Source organism: Mastigoproctus giganteus, chromosome 2, assembly GCF_048544385.1.
Source record: "Mastigoproctus giganteus isolate SK-2022 chromosome 2, ASM4854438v1, whole genome shotgun sequence".
Taxonomy (NCBI): domain Eukaryota; kingdom Metazoa; phylum Arthropoda; class Arachnida; order Uropygi; family Thelyphonidae; genus Mastigoproctus; species Mastigoproctus giganteus.
The window spans coordinates 238,118,301-238,131,219 of NC_143576.1; positions in this window are offsets into that span (position 1 = coordinate 238,118,301).

The following is a 12,919-nucleotide window of genomic DNA, read 5'->3' on the forward strand; positions in this document are numbered from 1 at the left end:
ACCTGCCAGCACTGCTCAGAGAAGTTCTTGCCAGATTGTGCAATGATCCGATATGTTAGAATATTGTGACCAGTCTGTTTACCGTATCGCTCTGTTCACCAACGTGTGATTTTTTTTTTTTTTAAATGTAAACCCCAAACACGAGAAGTATTAGAACCTATAGTACTTAGTACCGTGCTTGGGTTGGAGGTTGAGAAGACGAAAGAAGATATTTGTTGATATTGGACTTGAACTTCTATAGACTGTAATTTTCAGGAAAGACGTATGAAGGAAGGTCGTTCCAGAAAACGGCAGTTGAATGAATAAACGAGGAAGATGAAAAGTTGGTTCTGTGAGTTTGAAGCTGGACAGTAAATGGATGCTGGCTGGTGGCGGCACGGATTCGGACTGTTTTGAAAGAGAGAGTGGGAGTTAGAGAAGCCAATTCAGAAGAACAGTGCCCATGGAAGTATCTATAGAAGAGGCATGCAGCAGTACGTCTATGAGAGAGCGAGTGGAGAGACTCTGTTAGAGATGAATCATTAATTAACCTAACTGCCCTCTTCTGAAAGAAATCAAGAAGCCCGAGAGAGGTTTTGGGGGCACCGCCACAGATGTGGGAACAATATTCCATGGTAGAGCGGATTTGCGATTTGTAAAGAGTGAACAGCTGTTTGGAAGAAAAGTAACGCCGAGAGCGAAAGAGAAAACCAAGTTTTTTAGATGCAGAGGAAGCAATATTTGTAATGTGCTTGTGCCAAGAGAGATTAGAAGTCAGGGTAATCCACAAAAGAGATATATCATTTTGCCTAGAAATCGGAGTGTCACCAAAGATAAGCATAGGAGCAGAAGAATCCTTTTCGCGAGATATAAGACAAGACTGAGTTTTAGGATTGAAATCAACTAAGTTGGCTTTGCCCCACTGGAGAATTACCTGGAGATCGGCATTTAAGGAATTGGTAGCAGATTTTCGAGCAGTTGAAGCTGATTGAACAGGACAAGGTTTCTCAAAATGGAAAGTTGAATGCAATGTGCTATCATCGGCAAACCTATGGATAGGATTTCCAGTCAATGGAAGAAGGTCATTAATATTCAAGAGGAAAATACTGGGGGAAAGAACTGAACCTTGGGGGACACCGTCATTAGTGGAGAAGTTAGAAGACAGAGAGCCAGCCATCTACCATCACCCTCAGTGAGTGATCAGAGAGAAAACTGGATAACCAATTACTTAAAACAGTTGACAAACCATAAGATGGAAGCTTGTTTAGATGACCCTTATGCCAAACACGATCGAAAGCCTTTGAGATGTCAAGAGCAACTGCTTGTGTTTCACCCCGAACTTTTCCATTGAATTTGTTCATAAATGCTAGAATATCACCAGTGGGTCGACGCTGACGGAATCCATACTGGCGATCCTTGATCAGACGGAAGGTTTCTAGGTAGTTTAAGAGTTGGCGGTTAATTGATTTCTCCATTACTTTAGAAAGAGTAGAAGTAATTGCAATCGGACGATAATTGGATGGGAGGAATTTTTCATCCTTTTTAGGAACTGGCTGATTATATGCTGTATATGTGGAAGTGTGGACGCTGTTCGATGATCCGGCTCACCAGGCAGTCACAGTTCTCATCCTCATAAAGCTTTCATTTTAAAAGCATTGGACCATTGGTGGCGTCACAAAACTTTCTAGTGACCACCAATAAACTGACTTAAAATAAATTTTGGAAACCACCAATGTTTTCCAATATTAATGGTGTATTTACCTTTGCTTGTAGGGGATTGCTGGAGCCACACTTGTATTTCCTTTTCACACCATGGTTATTTTATATGGTTTCAACCATCTTCAGGTGAATCAAGATGTCAACTATTTGGGATGCTGTTCGGTGATGAACAAATCAGTGAAACCCCCCCCCCCGGTCGTGTTATGATGAATAATACGATTTGTCAAGCGAAATTTTCAGTTCGTAGCACTTTCCAGCAAACTTCTTATACATTATATGACTCTGAAGTGAGTTTTTAAGGATGGACAATCCATTGTTAATTCAGCAACTCGGGAGCAACAATTGCAACAAGTGAGTGCTTGTTTGCTGAGTAATGGTGGGTGTGCCAACAGTCCCAATGGTTAAAGAATTTCTCATATTTAAGAATTTTGTTTCAACTTCAACTAGCTATGGCTACCAGGAGGAAACAAGATGGGTTGAAATTATGACTACACCCCAAATCTCACTGATTGCGAGATCAGTTATCCTATTTGTGGGTTGTAGTGTAATCTTAATGACACAAAACGTTCGCATTAGAGGATCCCGTGATAAACTAAGAAGATTTCTCAGTTTGCTACGCGATGGTGGGCCCTCGTAAGCAGCACATTGGATATACAAACTTGTAATCAATGAGCTCCTTACACCATTTTGGAAATGCCCAAGTTCAAATCCTGTCAATGACGCGAGGAATTTTTATGGGCTTTTTTTCATAACGCAGGGCACTGATTGCATGTTTTTTCCCTTCGAAAATAATACTGTAATGCACATTTATTGCACTATTTTCCCAAAAGTTAAATTGCCTTACTCAATGTGCCATAATGCTAAAGACTGAAAGTAGATGTAGCCTCGCTGGCAGCAAGTGATTATAATCATAATTTTCACCATACCGGTTGAAAATGAACCGGGACTGAAACAGATCAATGACGCAAGGGACTTTTATGGGCTTTTTATCACTCTGTGACTGGTAAGGTTTTTTCTTCCGGAAACTCCGGTTTTTTTTTTTTTTTTTTTTTTGCCTATAAATATCTCAGAATTCCTTTAAAACGTGCTTATCGAACAACGAGCGTTGTTTTAGGCTCATTAACAACTTATTGCACCGAATATAACATGCCTGTAAATTTCGTGTGTCCCGTGGTTGATTTCGTGTTCTGGTGGAAGAAAAACCCAGAGCTTCCGGGAAAGAAAACCGTGGTAGCCTCGTCTGAGACCGACTAACTCACCAAGTCGTGAAAAATAAAACCATAAAAATTTCTCGCGTCATTGACTGGATTTGCACTGATCTTTTCCACCAGGTGTGGGGAGGACGGTGATAATATCAGCGGGGCTACCCACGAGGGCAGAGAACGATGAGTACTCGAAAAAAGCTAACAAAATTTCAGAGGGCACCGACAACTGGACATCATGGCTTGACAATGTCTATGCATGCTTTTATTCAGGAAGTAAATATTGCCTGGTCAACAAATTGCCAACGCTCCTCAGAAACGGAAGTCCAAAAGTTAAACTAGTGGAGAATGAAAAAGACCTGGGGGTAATTGTGCAGTCAGATATGCAGTTTTCAGAGCAGTGCAGACAGGTGCCAGGGCAGCTCATGGGGTCTTGTCAATGATATACAGGAACTTTGCTAGCAGGGATAAGGAGGTGATTATCCCTTTGTATAGTGAAATGATCAAAGGGCACCTTTCTTGGTAAGAGCACCCATTTGTTCCTCTCAGCAATCTCGATCCTTCCTAAAATGAGGCCTCGAGATTGCTGAGCGGAACAAATGGGTGCTGTTACCAAGAAAGGCTTAATTTCTGCAAATTACAGCACCTGAGCGACTAGTCAACTGCGAGGTGATGTCATTGAAGTATACAAAGCTTTGAATAGTTTGAGCAAGCTCAATGCTGATGGGATTCTTCCTCTTGCTCCGATGATGCACTTGAGGGGATATAAATTCAAATTGAGGAAAGACAGTTGCAGAATAGATGTGCAGAAATGGTGGCTGTTTATGCCGATATTGAAGCTGCTTTTGATAGCTTAAATATTAAGCCCTTCTGAAAATGCTGACCAATTTCTTCTGGATAAAAGGTAACGTTTCTGCTTTTCTGCACTCACTCCTCTGGAACAGAACAGCGTACCTCACTTATGGCAACTTCTCCTATACCCTATCCATCAATGCAGGCATGCCACAAGGTGGCGTTTTATCGGGGCTACTATTTACTGCCCTCCTTATTCCGTTTGTGTGCAACAGAGATGATGTAATTACCTACGCCAACGATATAAAGTTCTTAACGGAAATGCCGCCATCTACCGACAGAGGAGTGATCACAACGGAAATCTGTAATAAGATCATAGCTCTCTGTAACTATCACAACCATTTCGGTCTTAAACTGAACCCCCAAAAATCCGTTATTATGGTTTTCTCTCTGAAGAAGTGTCACACACTCATACAACCCTCACTGGAGGGCGCAATTATTCCAAGTGCAACTAAAAACAAAGATCTCGGTGTTCAACTGTCACATAGAATCTGTTCTACACAAGATAAGCCGAATGGGTTGAATTGCCTGTCAACATCTTCTTCGTAATACGGATGCAATAACTACAATCAGATATCAGCAAACTGTTGTGTACTCCAATGCTCTGTATGCCTCTGAAATATATGCTTCCGCGCCACTTTTTCTTATGAAGCCCATCCTCGCCAGCGAATACTGGATACTGAAGTGAGCAACCCGCAAACATCGCCTTCCCCCTAACAGAGGACCACCAGCATAGCTGATCAACTTCAAATTCCACGGATGCCTCAAATAATCCGCATAGGAGACTTGTGACCACTATCAAAATGCTGGTTGGCAAACCTGGGACCTATGTCAGTGGCATGTGCCACCTCCTTCCCTAAGAGCCACTCCTCTTCTTCAGCTACCTGGCCAAGTATTTCCCGTAATGCAAGCCCTACTAATGATCGTAGACCTCCAGAAATTCGCCTCTGATCGCAATTACAAGCGATCGCTGATCGAATTTATTTCGCTATTGTATGGCCCCTGATGTCGACTCAAGCATATCTCCACCTGCTATCTGCTACGAGGAGCAAAATGGCACCTCGCATTTACACTGACGAACTCTTTCACAAGAAAATGTGAAACCGTATACAGACCAACTTAATGCAAGCCTGTGAAATATGCTGACTTATAAGCAGATATGTGCTTTGTAATTACTTTTTACAAATGTACGTGTATACCATGGTGTAATGCCTGCCTGAGAACTATGCATATACTCAAAGATATATATTTGGATATTAATTGATCTATAACATGTTTTAATACCACATTTTAATTTATTTTAATGTCACGGTTTAATTCTCATCTATTTGTAATACATGTTTTTATATTACACCATAACCTTGTGAAACCCCTGGTCTCCTGGCATATATTGTATCTTTACTGTACAATAAATATTTCTTCTTATTTTTCTTATACTTGTTTATTACAGTTTAATTCATAAATTACATTTTTATTATAAGATTTTAAAGTCAACTGAATGAAGTAAACAATGAAATTATATCGAGAAATTTTATTTTTGAACTGAAAACATTTCTCAACTTATAATGAATGGGATGGGGCAAAGGTGACAAAGCAAAGTTGGCTCATGACGAGACAAAGTTTGGTGGGCTTTTGCTTACTACGCGATAAGCAAAATTTGGGTTGACATTTGTTTATCTTGGGTATTTACAGAAGCGGATTAAGGTCGGTTGAGGCCCCGGGCGCAAAAGAAAATATTGGGCCCCTTAAAAAAAAAGAGAGAGACAGGGAAAATAAAAATACATGTTAACCATTTTTTTAAATAAATAAAAAATATTATATACTATTAATGTTTTATTTCCAATAAAATTTGAACATAATATATGTATTATATTATATTCGCGTCTTTTTTTAATTTGTCTTTTTTCAACCCCTGATAGATGTCGTTTCATTTTTCTAGCTACCATTGGTAGCCTACCAATGAAAAGAAAAATATAAAATTTAATAGTCTGAATGATTAGAATACTAGAGAAGAGATTTTTCGTTATAGCGCAATAAATTAATGATTAATTAAAATTCAAAAATTATTCATAAACTACGAAAATCCAGGCGCTGATGTAACAACAGGAATTAATTTTATCTTAATATACATGTAATTTCAACAATATACGATATAGTCTGCACTGCAGGAGAACCTTTGTAAGTACAAAGGAGCAAATACGATTCTATTGCTCCGATGAGCGTATGCAGGGGGGGCCTATGCAGCGTTGTATGTGTATAGTATGCAGCGTAGTAATGAAATAATGAAAATAAGCGAATATAAACATACTATCAGGTTTTACCGCCGATTGTAAACTTGTACGTAATTAAAATTGCACGTATGAAACCAAACTTGGTGTCATTAGAAAAAAGTGTAAAGTTGGGGTTTTGAGGGCCCTTCAGAAGTCGGGGCCCAGGGCGCGCGCCCAGTGCGCCTGCCGTTAAATCCGCCTCTGGGTATTTAGACCTTTTACCCGAGTAGTCAAGTTAATTGGTTGTTGTTGTTGTATGCATATCAACAACTGAGGCCATAATACTCCATATATAATATGTTTGTAAATTGAGTGTGTTTCGTGATCGATTTGCTGCTTGCTGGACCCTCCCAGCCGCGTTGTAAAAAAGACCTATAAAAATTTCTCGCGTCATTGACGGGATTAGAACTCAGTTCTTTTCCATCCGGTGTAGGGAGGACAGTGATTATACCATGTTATCCACGAGGGCTCTCATTAGTCAAACGCGAGGGTTTGGTAGTACGCGTGTTAAAGCATGCGGGAGTTTTGTTCATCCATTTTGAGTTCATACTAGATGATTTCAACGCAAAAGATTAATACAAAAATGTATAATTATCTATTTATTAAATGCTGAATTCTGTATTTGAAAGTTCCTATTTCGAGTAGAACAGAAAAAGATAATGGACATTAAGACATTATGTATTACCATAATATCTTCAATTTTTGTGATATAGGGAATGACTTTTCAATATGGTATTTTGTAAGTTCCTTGATTCAGAACATTAAAAATGTAGTTTTTGCTATTGTCTGACTTTATATTGAAGTTTCCTCGTTGAATAAAATTGAAAATGAACAGTAATATAGCAAATAAATAGTAATATCTCCTTAACATTTAGTTTTATAAAGATAATTTCAATCCTGTATTTATCTCTATTTAAGTTATGTTTATCATAAGTTTCATGTAATTTTGGTAAATATTTGTAGGTTTTTGTTTCCTACGTTCGTTCTAAAAGTACAATTAGTCATGCAACATCTCGTTAGATTTTCGATAATTACTTGACCAAATTAAACGGGATTTATAAACAAATAATACATAATGATATTATTGTTTATTAATTTTGTTTACATGTGGAAATCTGCATTTCATTCTGCTGGGGCACACGTGGACATTTGCATGACCAAAAATAAATATTTTTTATCATTGTTTATTAATCCAAAACAATTTATATATATAATTTATTATTTATTTATTGATCCAACACAAATTGTATATTCATTGAGTTTCATGATGGCAGAGGAACGCTGTTTTTACAATAATGCTCGACAATGTCGTCCAAGTGCGTCAAAGGCAAAGGGGCCCGCTGCCTCTGCCTCGCAAATCATGTAGGTGGTCTGTACTGCTGCCATGTATAGAAAAGAAGAATTAGAGGGCAAAGGCGAGTCTGGTGAGGGAGGCTCTTTGATCGTGAAACTCGGGTTGACTCTGGAAGCCATTATCGACACTATCAACATTGCTCTAAAAGTTATAGGATTTTTTATGAAATCAACTTTATTTAGTTCAGCTATCATCGGCAAGGATGCATTTGTTGGAAATGATATCAAGGGTACAGATTACTTTAAAAGGCATATTAATCATAACATACCATCGCGAAAAAGGGTTAGAAATGTGAAATTCCTAGGTGATGCACTTTCTATGAACGCTAGTGTACATTTACAGAAACGAAAATTATTTGCTAGGTTGGCCTTTAGAAACATTGAGTAGGAAGAAAAACTAGTTTTTCAACATGTTATGGATAGACGAAGCTCAACAACTGCTGCGCTGTGACAACAGACAACGTTCATGGCAACATTAAATCTGCTTTGCAGGCACAAAAGGTAATGGCATGGTGTGGTTTTACTACTTCATTCATCGTGGGCCATTTTTTCTTGTGGAACGCTGTGCCACTGCTTTGAAAACCTTAATGGACAGTGGTCAGCAGTATATTGTCCTTTTTGTGCCATCCCGTCATACTCCCAAACTCATGCCAATCTTTGGCGCAGATATTGTCCATAGGACAATATTTGCGCCAAAGATATTGTCCTATGGACAATATGGCCCTAGATCCTCGGGCTTGTCACCAAAGAAACTATTTATTAGGGTCACCCGGAAAGTTATTTCATCTACCCATGTGTAATGTGTTTGTAAATTGCATGTGTTCTCTGGTCGATTTGCCTGCTTTGCTGTATGAAAAACCCCGGGTTCCGGGGTAAAAAACCTTGCTGTCTACGCCTGAGACCGATTAACTCAGCCACGGAGTTAAAAAAACCTATAAAAGTTCCTAGCGTCATCGACAGGATTCGAACCCCGGCCTTTTCCACTGGGTGTGGGGAGAACGGTGACAATACCACTGTGCTACCCGAGCAGACCGGGCTTGTCACATGGGGATGTTCAGAGATATCCATGTGTTGTTTAGGCGAACCCCAGGGTTCCTTTATTAGCCGCTATTGTTCATCTTGTGTTGAAGCTTGTGCCAAAACTGGCCATTTGTCAAATCGGGCTTGTTACCATGTGGACACGTGTATATGTAAAGGGCAGCTCCTAGAACGTCAGTTCAACTCCGCCTCGTATCTCTGTAAAGAATAGTACCACTATAAAAGGGCCAGAAATATGATTTGTGTAGGTTTGTGTGTTACAGTATGTATGTGTTCCATTGTAATGTTCTGGCCGATTGGCTACCCAGAAGCATCAGTCACCTGGACAGATGATTTTGGGCCTCGTCCACACCACGGGAAGGTGGACCAGTCTATGTAAAGCACGTACTGTCTCAAAAGAGACTCTGATCCACCTGGTGTTGCCAGAAGGTAGGCTAGGATCCTCTGGAGGGCCCATTCAGAGGAGAGAAAAAACCCACCCATGGTGCTGGATATGGAAAAGAAATGAATAAAAATGAAATAATAAATGAAGTAGAAGAAAATAAAATAAAATATGCATAAAAAAATACCGGGCTTGTTACCAGCCAATTTTTGGTTATGGGGATATTTCATATTACGTGTATACACAGGCAATCCAACAATTCTGCCATCACTGAAAGATATTCTACGCCAATGAATTTTAGCAATTCCAACAGGTGTTATTTTCCGAGGTGATCGGGGGTAATACCACGACGAGATTCAATACTGGAATGTGATGGTGGTGAACACAATAAATAGCTGCTGTTTCAAATTTTGTAGCGGTCCATATGTATCATTGACGTCACTTTGCGCAACAACGTTCCTTTCTGGCGATATTTCGGAATGAAATAACTTTCTGATTCCATAAAAACTCACAACCTGTAAAGTATTATTGTAAAAACAATATTCCTCTGTGACCAATAGTTCTCTTGTAGTCGATTTTTAATATTTTTTCCTAGACTTTTGCCACATCCTGCACATGGTTTTTACTGCATGGTACACTTGGCTGACTTGACAATAGAAAAAATGAAGTACCAAGAATAAAACATGGTTTTATTCTTGGTACTTCATTTAGAAGGAGAACCTTTACTATAGATTGCAGTTTTAGATAGTTCCACACTATATTTAGCAGTTAAATCTAGCATACCTCATAAGTATCACACATCGGCAAAAGCAGCCACACTGCAGTCAGTCTTTTTAACAGAAATATGAATGTTTGCCAGCAAGTCTGATGAACATTAGATAAAAGAAACAACTTACTGTTGAAAATTCCAGTTAAATAAAATATTATTTAAATACAAGATAGCCTTTGCTCTTCCGCAGTCAAAAAGAACAGAGAAAAGTAAAAGGTTGTAAATTTTAATTTAACTTAATTTGCATAGTGACATACAGGAAGTCCTAATGAACTACAAAGTGGAAGACGTTTAAGCATCTTAAACCCTTTAAACGCCGCTTAAGGTATTTGTCCACTTAAGAAGTTCACAGTGTCTCGTCCTAAAAGAACAGGCATATTTTTTATTCGTTTAAAATATGCTCACTAGAGTTTCCTCCTAAATAGTTCAATTTGAAAGTTACACGCGATATTTTACCGGCTTATGTTTTTCCAGTCCACAGATACTTTCCTAGGAAAAACAGCTGAACATATTACTACGTTCTTTTCTACGTTCTGTTCTTATTTTAAACTTATAGCTCAAGTTCTGTATTTAAAAAAAAATGGATAAAGCTCTCTTTATCCATATCGATTTCTCATAGTGAGAAATGTCAAAAATCACGAGTTCCTAAGTTGTTGTAGAGTTTTAGGAGCATCAGCGACTAAGGCTATGTTCCTCCGTGTATATTGACTATAAATTGCGAGTGTTCTGAGGTCGATTTTCTGTTTCCTGGACGAAAAACCCGATTTTCCAGAAGAAAAAACCAAATACCCTCGCTTGAGATGGACTAACTCAGCCACGTTGTGAAAAATGTCCATGAAAATTCCTCACGTCATCGACGAGATTCGAAATTAGGTCTTTTCCAGCCGGTGTGGAAAGGACGGTGATCCTACCAACTCTGCTACCCACGAGGGCAGGCCTTGAAGGAATGAAGTTACTTCTAGCAATGGTATTCGCATTGACAGAAGCGTGTGAGCGTTCTTTGTTTTTGCAACTAAGGCTATGAGTCTGTAACACTGTCTGTAAATTACATGTACTCTATAGGATACTGCCTATAGAGTACTACATAGAGTCTGTTTTGCGGGAATAAAAACTGAATTTCCCAGAGAAAAAACAAACAACCTTCGTCCAAGACACTGAGGATTGCAGAAAAAGAAATTCGAATCCCGTCAAATCTAATTATATGTATACCTTTATTGCTTTTAAGCAGATTTTAAATTATACCTCTGACACTAGAGTTTGCAAATACTTTTAAAGATATCAGAATGAGTGCAATGTTATCCTTGAAGATATTCAGCGGTTAAAAGATATTTGTTTTTTATTTTATTATTATTTTTTTTTGTATTTTTTTATTTTGCTTATTTACGCCTATTTATTTCCTTGAAAACTTTTTGAGTCTACTTAAACTGCATCCATATGGGATTCTTCTTTGGCTAGTTTTGCTGTGGGCAATTTCTATCTTCCTGGAACTAGAACTCCAATTTGAACAGCGCCATCTTTCTCTGAATAAATCTTCACTACGAATCTATAAGAAAGTATGACCTTGATAGTACGCATGCGAAATAGTTAATAAGTGGTTGAGGAAAATGAAATTAAAATATGTTGAGCCATCCTGGCGTATTATATAATTGGTGTTAAATGAAGAACATAGTACCAAGGAGGCTACCGTCTTAGAATTTGTATCCATTGTTGTTTTTCAGCTTAATAAATCTTGAGGTTGGTTGAATGCACACTACAATACAACTTATAGGTTAGATGCACATAAAATAACTTCATTAATATACATTTTAATTCCGTGATATATAGACATGCTAACCTCAAATGACGTTAGTTAAATTAATAATATTCGTTGTGAAAATTACAATGCTTATAAAAGTTAAATAAGTTAAAATGGGTTAATAAGTTAAAATAAGTTAAAATGGGTATCTATATACATTCGTACGTATGACTTTTGTGTGATTTAATGTAAAGAAAAGTAAATTTCTGGTTAGCTCAAGCAAAATCAAAGAGTAGACCTTAGGTTTGTGCTGACTGAAAATTTGGAATAAATCATAGAGGATATTATACTCTATCGCCACCTAGGTAGAAAAATTCGTACTATGAATGTTAGCGTAGTTATGTGGTCATAATTTTTGATTATCATTCGAATGATATAATCGAGTTGTTCCGTTAGATTATTTCATTCAGGATATGACAATTCATTCGAGTGATATAATCAAATTATTTCATTCGATTATTTTGATTATACCCCAGGGGCTCACATCTGGTGAGTATGGGGACCTGATATCCAGCTGAGGTCCCTGGGTGTGGTCCTCTATGAGGACCACACCCAGGGTCCTAAGCTGGATATCATTATTCTTCTCTTTCTAACTCAGAATTTTTTTTTTGGCTGGTTCAGCATAAGCCTCAGGCTTCCTTGCACCATATGGATAATAATACGAATGATTCATTCGATTATGGAAAATCATTCGAATGATATAAACGAATTATTTAATTCGATTATACTCATATCATTCGAATGATTCAACTGAATATGACAATTCACTTGATTATGGAAAATCACGCAATTATTTCATTTGAATGATGTAATGGAATTATTTCGTTCGATTATCTCATTAGAATGATGCAGTTGTACCACATGATATCAGATAAAAGTCCAACCAGAAATGAAAATATGCTATGATTCCAAAGCGCTCTGCACGTCGGTATGCACTGTAGTTGAACTTGTCCAATAGGAGTTTACGGCGAATATTGCACCAGGACTTAAATTTCCATCCTCACAAGTTACAGGTACTGTAAGAATTACTCACACTAGGCAAAAGAAAAAATATATATACAAACCTTTATTCAGTATCGAATCGGGCCGCCTTTGTTTCGAATAATAGCAAATGTGCAGAGCGACATGCATTCTGTAAGGTGTTTTAGTGCGATTTGGTCTAATTGTAACAAATAATCCAGCAAATATCGCGTAGCTGCGAAAAAGAAACGGTTTTGTAAAGGAACATGTCTTCGTTGTCAAATCTCTCTCCAGCATATCCCACACATTCTCAATAGGATTGATATCAAGTGAATGTAGGAACCAGGAAAGATGTGGAAATCAGTGTCATGTTCTCCGAACCATTCGTGCACGATTCGGGCAGGTTGCACTGTCGTCCATAAAGTGGCCATCACCTTCAGGATAAAAGTGTAACATTGCAGGGCGCAGTAGATGTGATACAAAATTCAGGTACTCTCTGGATGACATTCAACCTTCCACCGGTATCAACGGACTCAGACCGTGCCAACAAAACATTCCCCATACCATGATACCACCTCCAGGTTATTGGATTGTCTTAAC